General features: G+C 39.2%; 1 protein-coding gene across 1 annotated transcript in view; it reads right to left on the bottom strand.

The window, feature by feature from the left end:
- LOC108705728 (serine/threonine-protein kinase Sgk2-like) overlaps positions 1 to 1,267 on the bottom strand; it is a 183,359-nt gene extending 182,092 nt beyond the window's left edge. Inside the window, exon 1 of the mRNA XM_041570969.1 lies at positions 1,228 to 1,267. The gene's annotated coding sequence lies outside the window, so the exon portion shown is untranslated. The remainder of the gene's footprint in view (positions 1 to 1,227) is intronic.
- Positions 1,268 to 16,110: the final 14,843 nt, after the last annotated feature.

The raw sequence follows: 16,110 nt of genomic DNA, 5'->3' as shown, positions 1-16,110 counted from the left end.
TGATTACTATCTGTAACATTAATTCAGGAAACCATGACTTATAAAAAAAAAAATGAATTGTTCTTGGATTGAAATGAAAGATATCTGTAAGCATCAGTTACTCTGTCTCTGGGATTCTGATTCCATAGTATACCTTACTGCTTTTCACCCATATATGATTGTTTACTTATCCAATCCATATTGGCTCTCCTCCATTTCTCTAAATACTGTAGCGAAGCTTTAAAAGTCCAATATATGCCTTACGCCATAAGAGTGTGCAGTGTAGAAGGACCGATGTCCTTGGCTTGCAGCACTTGGGGGTGCCAAATGCAGGGTCGGACTGGGGGGACCGGGGCCCACCGGGACTGTTGCCGAGGGCCCCCTCCGGCCACCCGTCCCCCCACTGTGACGCGCCGGCTCAGCAAGGAAGCCGCTCGGTGCGCATGCGCAACAGCGCCGCTTGGCGCGCATGCGCAGGCGGCGCTGCTCAGCGCCGATAATTTTTATTTATTTTTTTTAAATATAAATATTTAGAGAGGGGTTCTGGCCCGGCGGGGGCCCATGAGGGTCGGGGCCCACCGGGTATTTTCCCGGTGTCCCGCCGGGCCAGTCCGACACTGGCCAAATGTTAGGCACCCCCAAGTGATTGTATTGACTTACCTGAAACCAGAAAACTGCACCGGCCCGAGACTATACCAGTGAGCACCACGGTGCGATACACTTCAGTCTTTAAATTTCCCAGGGCAAACGCATGCGCAATTTTTAGTTAAGGTTCGGCTTTTCGTTCTACTGTGCATGCGTAGCCGCGCAAAGAAGGTGGAATACGGAAGAAGATCGATCAGTGGTGCTCACTGGTATAACCCCGGGCCGGTGCAGGTTTCTGCTGATAGGAGCACCAGGCCGGGGTTTCAGGTAAGTAACTACAATCACTTGGGCGTGCCTAACATTTGGCACCCCCAAGTGCTACAAGCCTTTCCTACTCCTTAAAGGGGAAATGCACCTTTGATTCTGTAACACCTATTTGGGCTGCATAGCACACAAATAGTTAAACTGTCCAGCTAGCAGTAGAAGCATGGGTTACACTGCGACTTACACACCAGGGTCAGGGCCTTCACCGTGTGGAAGTGTTCCCTCTATGGTGTAGTGCAACTACATCGCCCAGGCTACTGCCAGGAGGTTCTTGCAGTAAAACAGAAAACGGTTTATTAAACTATGCACGAGGCAAGTGACCACAGGTTTAGTACTCACGCAGGAGCTGAGGCAATAGCACATTTCTCACACAGAGCTGCAGCCATTAGGCATTTCTCACAGAGGAAAGGCCTCCATTAGGCATTTGCAGAATTCACACACATTCCCTCCTGGAAGTTGTCAGGAAAGCAGCTTGTACCCTACAGTCCCTCTTCACCGAGGTCCCTGACTGGAGGCAACACACAGAGCCTCTGGGAAGCTACTCCCTTACTGCAAATCCTTGTTGGAGCTTCAGCTGCTCTTTCTCGCTCACCTCACTGCCTTTCTCTCCTAGAGAGACTATGAGAAGTCTGCCCTAGTGTAACTATTCCTCATTCACGGGGTTTCCTGGTCCCCGACTTCTTCTCCAAAACACATGGGCCTTTCTGGGCCTAGCTGTAACCAGGCTCCCCTGAGCACATCCAGCTGGATCACCATCCACAGGCCAAAGAGGAAGTGGCCACTCCTACACACACTATATAGCAGTGTAGCAGGGGAGTGTCATTCTCTCCTGGCAGATCACTCTAAGAAAAAGGTGGGGGCCTTAAAGCTGCAGGGCAGATTAACCCTAGGGGCCCCTACAATTCATTTTGTGATGTAGTAGTATTCCAAGGCAACTTGCAACTGATCTAAAATTTGTATTCTTTTAAACATTTAACATTGTGTTCTGTAGCAATAGGAATTTCAATTGATTTCTGGTTGATAGGCTCCCAATGACCCTAGCAACCAGACAGTAGTTTGAATCAAAGATTTTAAAATTAATTCGAAGATAAAAAAATAACAAACATAGTCTTGGAATAAATCTATTTTATGGTTGCTGGGCAATGCTGATAGAGGCAGAGGCTAAAAGGTCAAGTAAGAAATAAATGGAAAAATAAGACAACTTTTTATACTTCTCTAATTTCAGTGGATTGTATATGTTATGCTAGTGTTTGACCCTGTATTAATAGGCAAAGTGCAGCTTTTGCATATGTAATTATATGAAAGCAAAGAACTTCTCATATCTTGGCTGTAGTGGAGGTATTTAAATAGATAATTCATTTTGGGTGACTTTTCTGACACTTGTAGGCATTGAGTAAGGATGCACCGAATACACTATTTTGGATTCGGACGAACCCCCCGAATCCTTTTTGAAAGATTAGGCCAAATACTGAACCGAATCCTAATTTGCATATACAAATTAGGGCTGGGAAGGAAAAAAAATTTTTTACTTCCTTGTTTTGCGACAAAAAGTCAAGCGATTTTCCTCCTTGTCCCTAATTTGCATATGCAAATTCAGATTCAGTTCCGCCGAGCAGAAGGATTCGGCCGAATCTGAATCCTGCTGACAAAGGTCCAATCCTGGCCAAGTCGCGAACCCAATCCTGGATTCGGTGCATCCCTAATTTGGAGCTCACATTTATGCCTTTGAGGCACTTATTAACAGTGATCATTCCTTGGTTTATATAAAAAAAAAATACCATCTACTTCCAGAAGAGGGCAAAATTACACTAAAATTAGTCTGTGGATATTTTCAATGAAAATGCATAGCAGCTTTTATGTACAAAGAGTAACTGTGTTTAGAATGACTGAGATGTGGATGGGCCTAAATACATCATCTGAGTTTTAATTTTTTAAAATCTCTAACATGAGTTGGCAGTATAACAATTCCCCTATACATTAGTATTTACAAATATTAGATGGAATAGTAGTGCTTTGTAACCTAATATCCCATACCTGTAAGTTTTTACTGTGCATTTATAGAAAAAAATAACTGCATTAACAAAAGACTTGATATGAGAGCATCCTTATGAAAGCTGTGACCTGTGTGACTAAACAGCTTCAGTTCTAGAGTTTGACTGTCCAGTATTTATCAATAGAAGAGTTTCATAAAAATATTAACATTTTTACACACTGCTTTAGTATAAAATTAAAAGCCTAAATTCCATACAATCTGCTTTCCAGTTAAGTTTGGGTAACTACATTTGTAAATTATTATTATACAGGCATACCCCCTACATTTCTATTTAGCCAGTCACTTCAAAACATGCTATAACACTGTTTATTTATCAAGCAGTTATTAATTCAACCATGTTTCTGCAATTACACATGTAAAAATTAAACAAAATCAGGACACGTCTACTTACAGTCAGGCCCGGATTTGTGCAAAGGCCACCTAGGCCCGGGCCTTGGGCGGCAGGAATTTAGGGGGCGGCATGCTGCCCAATCACACCCACATCGGTTCAGAAACACTGGGGATGCGCTTGAGATACAATAATTTTTTAAATTTCCCGTGCACCAATCCCCATTGCTCCTGTCCCCTGGAGGGGACAGGGGCGATGAATGGTAGTGGGCCTAGGGGCGCCCACTATGTAAATCCGCCCTGCTTACAGTATATAAATACTTACAGTATTTACATGACAATATATATACTGTAATGTGAAGCATATTCCAGCAGCAGACGTTGGCTAGACCCAGGGGACGCAACATGAAGTTGACGGGCTTTAGTTTGGGATTTGAACTAATGTCAAAACATTTTGCAGGATTTGGATTCCATAATGCATAGGCAAACCAAATGTAAGCCCTACAACTCATGTACTGGAACAAAAAAGGAGAAACATTTTGAAAAGATACAATACAAATTTTTTTTCGGGGGCAGGTTTGTAATGTAATATACATCAATCAGTATTCAGGGGAGCAGTCTGTGTTTACCCAAATATACAATTCATGTTTGTGGATTGAGGTATGCTATATTAAATAAGCCCAAATTTATTTTGTGAAAGTGGCATGTTGTTCAGAAGTTAGTGTTAATCAATGTAGCTCAGTTAGAATGATGAAAATTAGCTTGTAGCTCAGGGTTTGTCTGGAAGTAAAATAGGGCTGCTCATACGTATACAGGTATGGGAGCTGTTATACAGAACAGGGGGACCTGGGGCATTCTGTATAATGGATCTTTCCATAATTTGGATCTTCATACCTTACATCTACCAGAAAATCATGTAAACATTAAGGGGGCTTTTTACTAAAACTCAAATTTTTCTCACTTTCTTTTTAAAAATAATTGACCAAACTCTCAAACCCAAATCCCCTTTTTCTCAAAAAAATCGGTGCAAAAAAAACCCCACTGTCAGTTCGTCAGAATCATGCAACTTTTTCTGACCAGCGCAAACAACCCGAAACTTTCGAGAACCATAAAGGCATAAAAAAGAGACCATCCTCCTTTGACTTTTACATGATTTCGACAAATTTTAGCTGGAGTGCTTTCGGATTTTAATTGTTAGCAGCATCAGGGTATAATAAATCTCGAAAAATAAAAATTTCGAGGTTTTTCCCCCTTTAAAACTTTAAAACCCAATAAGCTGGTTCTGCTTTCAATAAAGATTAATTATATATTAGCTTGAATCAAGTACACGGTACAGTTTTATTATTACAGAGAAAACGGAAATCATTTTGAAAAAATGTCTATGGAAGATTGCCTTTCAGTAATTTAGAGCCTTCCGGATAACGCATTTCCAGATGATGGATTCCATACCTTTATTATTTTATTATTATTATTATTATTATTAACATATATTTATATAGCGCCATCATATATACCTGTATATTAGCATATCCTGCCAACCAGGGTGGTTATTTATGACCTCCAAACCTATCAAGTGCCTTGTGATTAGGTTCAGGGTTCTCCATACAATGATATAATCTAGGATAGACCATTGACTTTCTCCACAATCTGGGTGGTGTGGTAAGGAAAATGGAACAATTAGCATTTTTTTCTAGACACAGCTTTTTTAGTTTTCACAACAATGTCCTTTAAACCAAGCTTGTCTAATTATTGTTTTATTATTGCAGTGTAGGCATTTTCCATTGAACAATGCTTTAAATCTGTCTGGCATAAACGACCTCTACAAACACTTGACTGCTGTTAATTTTGAAATAGAATATTTCTCATTATTTGAATGTCAATATATTTACTTTGGTCTATAACTCTTTTTTTATGTAAAACCTGCTACAGTATGAACAGCGCTTAGTAATTCTAAAAGGCAAAGTTCATGCCAAGTCATCCATAAATGCAATGGTGCAAGGAAGGGAGGAAACAATTGTGCATAAATCTTCCTCTATAAAGAGATAAATATTAGAGCTGCAGACAAGGTCAGATGGGAGTTTGTGGTGGGGGCTGAGAGACTGTGGCACTTGGTTTTCTTTCCCATAATTCAGATCGCCATACCTTAAAGGACAAGGAAAACCTGAGAGCAAATTCTGGACAGCTTAAAAGGGTCATTAAACATAAAGCCTAAGTTCTCAACAAATCTGATTAGAGTCAGTGATCTCCTGTGCAGCCCTGCCTGATAGAAACCAGTTTCAAAGACTTTATTATTATAATTTAGAAAGATCTGACAAGCAGAATGAATGCTGCAAAGTTTGCTTCACATTAACAAGGATAATGGGGGATAGGTGCTTATACACAGAAATGACTGGATGATGAATTATGTAAGTGGATTCAATATGACGACAGTGGGGTGCAATGCGAGCATACTTTATATACAAGAATTTCTGGGAAATGTAAGGGTTGAGGTAACAATGCAGTTCTCAAGGGGTGAAGATTTCCTATGGTCAAGTGAAATGAGCAATTGTGGACTCCTCTTGTTCTTTAAGTCTGCTGGAAACATTTAAACATTAAATAAAACCAATAGGATCAGTCTGCCCACTGCCACCAATATGGATTCGTGCAGCTTTGTAACCAGAGGGAAAGGGAAAAATAATTATTTAAAAAAAAGTTAAATGGAATTGAAATGCAAGATAGCCTTCACATAATTCAGAGCTTTCTGGATAAGAGATCTCATACCTGTACTTGCAACTACTGAACATGTGCAACAGCAGCAGTACAGAGACGCTATGGATTATACATGAATATGTTTTGACTTTGAAAAACTCAGTATTGAGTTAAAATACAAACTGCTGCCAAATTCTCAAAAGCTGAAAAATTCCTTCCTGAATCTGAAGGGACCCTGAAAGCTAAAATGCTACAGATCATAATGGAAAGCTACCCTCATTGATTTAAACCACTGGGGCCCCTGCCCAGCCCTAAATGCAGAGCTGCACAGCGGTTTGGGGGCTGCCATGTTGGGTATGTCATTTCCAGTGCCAGGCTCCATGGCAAAGACAAGGAGGCTTGGAATTATCACCTGCCTAGACCTGTTGTTAGGTGTAGGACACCTTATGTGTGGTATTCGTATATCCACATTTGCAGGGTGCGAAAAAAATACCCATGTTCTGCCAAGGGTTGCCACCTGGCCAGTATTTTACTGGCCTGGCCTGTAAAAATTATGGCTGATCCCAATGTTATTAATAGGGAAAAAAGATAAATATAGGAAGGCTACACAATAGCCTATATACATAAACTATAGTAGTGTTTCTAAAGCAAACACATAACTTTTACCAATGCATAGAAACAGTACATTTTGGGTTTTCTTTATTAAAGTCTGAATGCTAAAAACTTGAAAAATTCAAGTTTTTTTTTTTCAAGATTTTTTATACCCCAAGGCTGCAAAAAGTCAGAATCTGAAAATATTCCGTCTTCAACCTGTTGAGGTCCTGTAGAAGTTAATGGCAGAGGTCCTAATTGCAATTTAAAGATATTGTCTGCACTGGGTTTTGTGCGATAATCCGAACATTTCGGGCTTTTCCAAAAAAATCTGACTTTTCAGGTATCAAATTCAAAAAATTCTGATTTTTGCCGAGGCAATCTGAAAAAATCATGGTTTTCGTGGGACAATCTGAAAAAGTCTGTTTTTTCCTGATCTGTTTTTTTTATTAATAAATAAGGGCAAATTGTGGATTCTAGTTTGGTCTGGCTTTTTTTTATTTTTTAAAATAAAAGCTTTAACATCAGAAAATGGTGTTACTGTTCATTTAATGCACAAAATGTCTTTATGTCCTAAGCATAGTGATAATGGGTTGAAGCAGAGGACGCTTGTATGTGTCTGTATGAATTTTGTGGTGACAGCCTCATTACAACCCCGCCTAATGGTTTAAAAATGTAGTGGTGAGCACAACTTTCCCTTTTTCTTTATATACTGTAAAGTAGCTAGTAAGTTGCAGGTAAAACTTAGTCCCTTTGTAAAATGTATAATTAAGCAATAGAATTCTTAATGAATCAGATGAGAATTGAGCGTAGGACTGGCCAGATATGGGATGACTTTGACGTAGTTGGCGTAGTTAAATATATTGCAATATATGGACAAACACTCCCTGTTTTGTTTAAAGGGTAAGGCATTTTTAGTAGCAGTATGCACAAAATGTCTCTGTCTTAAATATATTGATAATGGGTTGAGTGCAGAGGAATCTTGTATTTGTCTATATGTATATTGTGGTCACAGCCTCATTGCACCCCTAATGTTTTTCAGAAATTAGTGGTGAGCACAACTTTCCCTTGTTTGTTATAGTTATACAGAAGCAGTGACCAGCTCCATGTTGTAGCTCCCACCCTTCCCAACTACAGTCAGGTGATCCCACTGGTGTCTAATAAAAGGGCAGTTTGGGAGTTTTTGGAGTTTTCCAGAAAAGATGGTCTTTCTATAATTCGGACCTCCATACTTTTAGGGGTTATTCAGTAAAATCCAGATTTTTCTCATGATTTTATTAAAAACACTTCAACCAAACTCCCATCCACAATTTTTCCTTCTTTATCGATAAAATAATTAGAAAAATTCACTGGTGGAAATGACTCTATAAAAACAAATTTTTTTTTCGGATTTGACACCCAAAAACTTTGTAGCATTATTACCAAAAAAACACACATTTTTCAGCTTATCGTACGGACCCCAGCGCAGATCACGATAACTTCCAATTGTAAATCAGACATCTGCCATTGACTTCTACATGACCTCGGCAGGTTTGATATGGAGTATTTTTTTATTCTGATTTTAGCAGCCTCAGGGTATAATAAATCTCGAGAGAAAAAAAAAATTTCTTCTATGAAAAAATGGTGTTTACCCCTTTAAAACTCCAACCAGAAAAAAGTCGTAATTTAGTAAATAACCCCCTTAGGTACCTACAAACAATAAGGGGCCGATTCACTAACTTCGAGTGAAGGATTCGAAGGTAAAAAAACTTCGAATTTCAAGGTTTTTTTGGGCTACTTCGAATGGGCTACTTCGACCTTCGACTACCACTACGACTTTGAATCGAAGGATTCGAAGTAAAAATCGTTCGACTATTCGACCATTCGATAGTCGAAGTACTGTCTCTTTAAAAAAAAAACTTCGACCCCCTAGTTCGCCATCTAAAAGCTACCAAAGTCAATGTTAGCCTATGGGGAAGGTCCCCATAGGCTTGCCTAACTTTTTTTGCTTTTTCTTTGCTTTTTTAATAATGGGTTTTGAGATCATATTCCTTTATAAACAGCTAGTGTTTGGTATTACTGTCCTATTTACCGGAAAATCTCATAATTTCTGATCAGACAGCTGGAATCATAACAAAGACCCTGGCCATGCCTCTTTGTTAAAGAGAGAACGAGATTAATTGTCTGCCCACCTCACTGGCTGAGCTCAGTTCGCTTGTCTCACTTTGAGGCTTAAGGTGGCCATACACGGATAGATCCGCTCGTTTGGCGATGTCGCCAAACGAGCGGATCTCCCTCCGATATGCCCACCTTGAGGTGGGCAATATCGGGCAGATCCGATCGTGGGCCCTAGGGCCCAACGATCGGATCCTAGCATTCACAAACGGACGGTCGGATCGCGGGACCGCATCAACTAACAGATGCGGCCGCGATCCGACGGGGTTTTTAAACCCATCCGATCGAGATCTGGCCGACTTTCGGCCAGATCTCGATCGGGGAAGCCCGTCGGGGCCCCCATACACGGGCCAATAAGCTGCCGACACGGTCTGTCGGCAGCTTTTATCGGCCCGTGTATGGCCACCTTTAGTTGGCAGCGAAAGTCTGTATTCCTCTGGCTTCAGAAAATATTGTTTTAAGATTCTGGGACACCTGACAAAAATAATATTATGCTGAATTCAATACCACTGAGTACATAATGTAAACAAGGTTGAACATGATATCCTTCCAATTTTTTTTTACCATTGGCTAAGGCCTTTAAATTGCTTTGCAGCTAAAGTATATGTAGAGGGCCTAATTTACTATTAGCAGATGCATCTGCTCAGTATACAACAGTTTGCAAGTGTGTATGCCCAGATTGCATATCTGGTCTGCACATGCATCAATCAAAGGAGCTACAGGTACCAGTCCCCCCTCATCTCTGCCCAGGAGCTGGGCCAGGCCCAAGGATGCTTGTATGGTAGACACAGTCCTGATTGCCTCCATAGTGTAAAATGAAAGTGAAGTACAAAGTCAAAAGACTGTCCCAATTTGCCCTGTTGTTGCCACAACAAATCAGTATTTTCCCCAATAATTTTATCCTAATTGCATCCATTAAAAAGTGAAGTACAAAGTAAAAAATGTATTGATAAATAGGGGGGGAAAGTCCACGGGGATTTGGTCAGAGTGGTTTTATAAAATAGTGAGAACATTTCAGATTTGGATAAATAACCCCCCAAATTTTGCTTCAGACAATTCATGGACAATATTTTTTGCTAAGTAAATTGTATCAAATTCCATTTAGATCATAATAGTCATGTTGATGGTGGTGCAGGGGAGTATATAAGACCCTCAATTAATGTGTGTGTGTGTGCGCACAAAGGGTACTTTAGTGATGCTCTGTTTCTTTGAACTTAGGGCCATTCAAATTTATAGACCCATTCAAGCTAGGTCTATGGCCATAGAGCAGATGTCGGGGCCCTCCAAAAGACCAGCCTGCCTGTGGGCTCCACCAACTTCATTTGTACGATAACCATGTAAAGAGAGCTTCACAAGAATCGCTTTTTATAATATTGTAGAAAGGTATAATGGTCTTCTTTTTCTGTTCTTTTTCCTATTTTTGAATTATTTCTAATTCATTTTGCTTTTCTCTAGCCTAAAGAAAAGATCATTTGAGGTCAGCAATTTTTTTTGCTTATATATTTATCTGTTTTAGGTTAGAGGCCTTGTTTGATCGCTAAGGTAAGTGGAAGCCTAGCAACAGGGTCGGACTGGGCCGGTGGGCCCCTGCCCTAATGGGCCCCTGCCCTAATGGGCCCCGTTGGTCCAGACCTGTTTCCACGATTGGGCGATCAGCTTGTGCACCGTGCCGTGGCAGTCTTCATGCATGCACCGTGTTTTCCGCGGCATACGGTGCTCTGCATCTGCATTTTAACAAATTTAAAAAATATGAAATAAAAAACAAAGATAATCATCAAAGGAACAGTCACATGTAACTTTTTATTGTAAGTTTTTCAGAAAGCAACAATTTTTAGCTTGGGCCTAAAAGCTCCATTAAAGGACAAGGAATTCACCGGGGGTTGCTAAAATGATTGGCACCCCCCCCACCCAGTGAATTAAAGAAATTGTACTAGCCCATGAAACTTTATAAAGAAGCGCCATCATCCTACCTCTCTCTCCCAGGTCTCCCTTTTAAATAATTAGCCTTGATAATTGTACTCTATTGTGCTGGCAGTTGGAGAGGGACACCAGTTAGAGACAGGATTTGGAAACTGTCAGTTTTATACTGGGATGTGAATTTTTAAGAAAAACCCCATGTGCGAAAATATTCTTAAATAGTTTTTTTTCTGTGAACAGCCCTTTTAAATATAATTGGTTCCCAAAAGAAGTCACCTATCAGATAATTGGGGCACTACATGTACAGTGAAGAACTGCAGAGCATTGTTGTACAACATCGGACCATCAAGGCCAATGATAGTCACCATGTCTGAGCATTGTACCGGTAATGAGGACATGTTCAGTTCAAGCACAAACAAATTAGGTCATGACTTTAAAACATTATGCACCAGTGATCTTTCATATAGAAACAACCCTATTAATTATTCTCTTTCATTAGAAAGCTATATTTTTGATCATAGGGATCCAAACATGTTTAAACTGGTTATTATAACACACCTATAGAGAGTTTCCTGGCCATCTTATTTGTACTATGTTTTACTGTAATACAGTTTGTGCATTAACTCCAGTTTTGACCGCATGCCTACATTTGGCTTATTTGTATTTACATGTACACAGGTTATTCTAGCAGCCCTGCTGAGGCTTATATCAGTACAAAAAGCAGGGTTATAATGCAGTGCATGTGAACTTGCAATGGCTGCAATGGGCTTAACCTCATCAGTTATAAAACATTAATACAAGATTTTGATGCATTTCTTCTGAAAGGGTATATTAATCATTTTCTTTGACACTGGCTTTATACTTTTACATTATTCATTTTCATTCTGTTTCACTAGGTTGTCGTGTGTTCTGAAGCCCATAGGTCTAATGGCTGTGCTATATATAGAGGAAATGTGCATGAGAAGAGGCACGTAGAGTTTACATTAGCAACACATGTGAAGCCAGATTTTTGCCTCTAGCCATTCTGCATAATCCTAGTGACATTGAAGGTGTTTTTTACCATTTGTTTTTAATCTCTACCCCGTTAACCTATGAGGAGTTTTAGGTATATTCATGATTACTCCTTTACTCATGGGGGATGGGTAAATACATTCTTGCATAATAAAAGAACATTATCAGTCTTTTTAGTTTTTATTTGCAGTTCTTCATATGAGAATAGCAGGAATATATAGTGAATAAAGTACCCCCTCTTGTGAAATATAAGGATATTATTAGTTACCGAGGAGTTTCATGACCATATAAAAACACGAGGCCGAAGGCCGAGTGTTTTTATACAGGTCATGGAACTCCGAGGGTAACTTCTAATATCCTCATATTTTACAACTGGGGGTACTTTATTTATTATAATACACAAATTTTAGTGAGTCATGTGACAGAAATGACATCACTACTCACCGTTTATAACTGATGACATCACTACTCACCGTTTATAAGGATATAATTTACAGGATATTCATGGCTTTTGCGTATTATATGAGTATATGTATTACTTTATATATATATATCTATATATATATATATATATATATATATATATATATATATCATAATAAATTGTATACAGTTTGGCACTTGGTGTGGGAGTGATGCCTGTGCCCAATTCTTGAGATACAAATGTGCTGCACCTATTGAAGCTGAGTGCTGTCGGAACCCTGGAGCTACCGCCTGGCCAGAAAGTGGTGTAGCCTCACAGTTGCCCTACGTCAAGAGGCACAACATCGCTCAATTCGGAAAGGGAGAGCAGGAGTGCCTGAGTGGTGCCGAGCACAAACTATACGTATGTGTAAGCGGTACATTTTGACACAGGTACCTTTAATTAATGAATTAGGTTTTACAACCCTGCGGGGAAAGCAAATGTGCTTTATGGACATCAAATGGATTCTCTTGTGTTAAAGGAATTATATACCCCTTTTAATTAAAATAAATAATATTTTCATAGGAGTAAAGTCTTTCCCAAGCTTGAATGGCCAAATAATTCTATATCATTAAAAATAAATGAAGCTAATTACTCACCTAATGCAACAATGGTAAATGTATTTACCCACTGATATCTAACATTTTGGGGGTCTACACCTGCCTTCAATAGGTCGCATAGTAAGGGAAGGGAGTTTTCCCAACATATTGTATGAGGGTACATTCATTTACCTTGAATTGCAAAGTGCAATCTTTGGTGCAACTATTATGTAATGCAGTGTTTTTCCCAGAATATAATATAATGACATGTGGGCACAACTGGGGGATTTGTATGGTGCAACTGTGCACCATCTACCCCAATTGAATCCAATTGGCCAAAATAGCATGCACTTCACCACAAAATGGGCACAGTTATACTGAATAGTTTTAAGTCTGTCATAATTTCCAGTGTTTGCTGTGCAAGTTACGTCTGCATGCGATACTTTATGTGCATGTGCACTGCACCTATTGACGCAGGGGGTGAAGGGAACCCTGGAGTTACTACCTGGTCAGGAAGTGGTTGTAACTCCAGGGTTTCCCTGCATCAATAGGCACAGCAGCACCAATTCTTAATGAAAGGCAAGAACTACTGAGTAGTGCTGAGAGCTACTATGTAAAAATCTGAAGAGCACATTTTAAGGCAAATATGTTTAACAGAAGTGGTTTAAAATGCAACTCTCTGCGTGGAAAGCATAAGTTGCCCACTGTGTCCGCAAATGTAGATCAGCCCTTTGGTGTTTGTATTAAATTCTATAATTCCTATATCAGGAAGAGAAAGCAAACCAAAGACCTCCTTAACTTATACTCAATGCTAAAGACCAGCAAATAGTGACTCTATACACTGCCCTCAGTTGTACAATACTGTTGATTATTAATGAGGGGCGAATTTAATCGGCAGACGTGAATTCGCTGTGAATTTGTGCGTTTTGCCGCCGGCGAATAAATTCACAAATTTGGTACAAAAATTCTGACGCCGACACCGTTTTTGGCGCCTGCGAAACGGGACAAATTCACCTATCACTATTGATTATTCTATAGATTCTAGGGATGCACCGAATCCAGGATTCGGTTTCAGGATTTGGACAGGATTCGGCCTTTTTCAGCAGGATTCGGATTCGGCAGAATCCTTCTGCCTGGCTGAACCGAATCCGAATCCTAATTTGCATATGCAAATTAGGGACAGGGAGGGAAATTGCGTGACTTTTTGTCACAAAACAAGGAAGTAAAACATGTTTTCTCCTTCCCATGCCTAATTTGCATATGCAAATTCGGTTCGGTATTCAGCCAAATCTTTCGCGAAGGTTTCTGGGGTTCGGCCGAATCCAAAATAGTGGATTTGGTGCATCCCTAATAGATACAGTATATTATACAATGGGCATCAATCAGGTTCTTGGGACAAAGCTGAATTGTTGCAGTGTTATATTATAGATACAGTATATAAAAAAGTCAATGAGAGTACATGGTATGAGGAAATCGCTATGAAAACAAAGAACTTCACAAATTATAACCCATTTCCACAACCAGCATATTACATAATGGTGGTAACCACAGAACACATATTTATTTTACATCCAAATAATGTCATATTTGTCATATATTTATATTCATGTTTCTATGCTATTACATTCTATTACGTTAAAAGGGGGTTCTGTAGCACTGCATAGGCTTATTTAGCATTCAGATAATGTCTGTCAGTTTTTGCCATGTATTTAAGTAATTCATATTTATATGCTGCTAATATAAAAGACTTATTTGGGGGTTTTATAGCACAGAATAGGCATATTTTGAATCCAGGTGACTCTTGGTTATTGTCATGTATTATATAATTCATATTTATATCCTGTGTAAAAGGCTTATATTTCTTTGCACTTGGAGCCATTCTTTGGTACTGCTGCTTGAAATGTGCAAATATTAACCATTGTTTTGATGAAAGTGATGTATTTGTGCTGCAAAATTTAACTACATCTCAATTTATAGGATTTTATTTGCTAAAGCTAGTGTGAACGGAGGTACAGAGGGGCTTATTTCAAGAATAGTATAGCTGCATATGCAATGCCATTCTTTCCAGGTGTTCTTCCATATGGGTCTGGATTGCATTTATGGAAAATAGATTTAAAAGTGTCCCAGTAGTTCAATCCCATTTCTATCAATTCCCCAACTAGTATGATTTGTGCAATGTCCAAGTACTGTGAAACAAGCAAGCTCAGGGCTATCTGGCACAAGACAGAGGGAAGGCGCTCGGGGAGATTGGTTACCGCAAAGACGAGGCGATCAGTCGCCAGGCCCGAATCGCCCAGTGTGCCCCTACCCTAACTGGTATATTTAGGTGGACCTTTCTGATAAGGCTTACTTAGTTTTAACCTTTCCTTCTCCTTTAACCATTTGAAGATGTTTGGAGTTTTCGGGGTTTGAGGCTGGTTTCTCCATGAAAACTCGTGTTTTTCGTGGTTTTCGAGCGTCAAATGTGAACAATTCAGGTTTGTCGCACAGCAGTCCGAAAAAGTCACCTTTTTGCCCGATCCGATTTTTTTTGAGGTTTTTTAATTGATAAATAAGGGCAAATCGCGGATTCTAGTTTGTTCTGACTTTGTTTATTTAAAACATCAGAAAAATTCGGATTTTGATAAATAAGCCCCTAATACATTTTGATTCATTAGAGCAGTGCCAAGCCCCAGAGTAAGTTGCCATATTATGCACTTGGGCATTTATCCTTTTTGAACTTGAGTAAAATCATCTGTGGGACCATCTCTATTTATCTACGGTATATTGTTTATTTTGCAATGTTTACAATTCACTTGATCTGTTCTTTTATTTTTCAAATGTCCTTGCAGGAGGTTATTCAGTGAATGAAATCGCGAGAATATCAGATATATATCATAAAGAAGTTTATTAAACAATTTTATTTCTGAAAATGTTAACATCTTGTAAAAATATATCTGGATGCAGGTCATAAATATAAAATAATGTGTAAGTATAATAACATTTGCATAGGTATAAACAGAAAATGTGTTAATTTTATAAAAATTATACATCCTGAAATGTGACAACAGTTTGTAAAGTATATAAAACTTAATGTATTGAAAAATGAAGAGAGACTATTCACAGAATAATCAAGTAAACAATTGTTTCAGCTCGAATAATAGCTGATAAATATTTTATGAAAACAGTAACAGAGAACTGAACAATGAATACATTAAAATAGGCACACAAAAGATGCCACACATTTCCGATTAGGGTTTGCCAGACAAAGGGTCTTTCCATAATTTAGACCATATCCCTGACTATGATGTTTAGCAGTGAAATATAGATTTAACAAGGGCCATTTATTGCTGGCTCTTGCACAATTGCAAAAACACACTTGTTTGCAAGCTGGTGTGAGAGTGCAGCACTGAGCCTGTTGAAAGTGATAAGCACTAATCACAGTGTTGGCAGGCGCAAGCCAGTCCTCCTTTTACTGCCTGTCATGTCTGAATTGCGAA

This window comes from Xenopus laevis, chromosome 7S (assembly GCF_017654675.1).
Source record: "Xenopus laevis strain J_2021 chromosome 7S, Xenopus_laevis_v10.1, whole genome shotgun sequence".
Taxonomy (NCBI): Eukaryota; Metazoa; Chordata; class Amphibia; order Anura; family Pipidae; genus Xenopus; species Xenopus laevis.
This window is presented reverse-complemented; position numbering and strand designations above follow the sequence as displayed.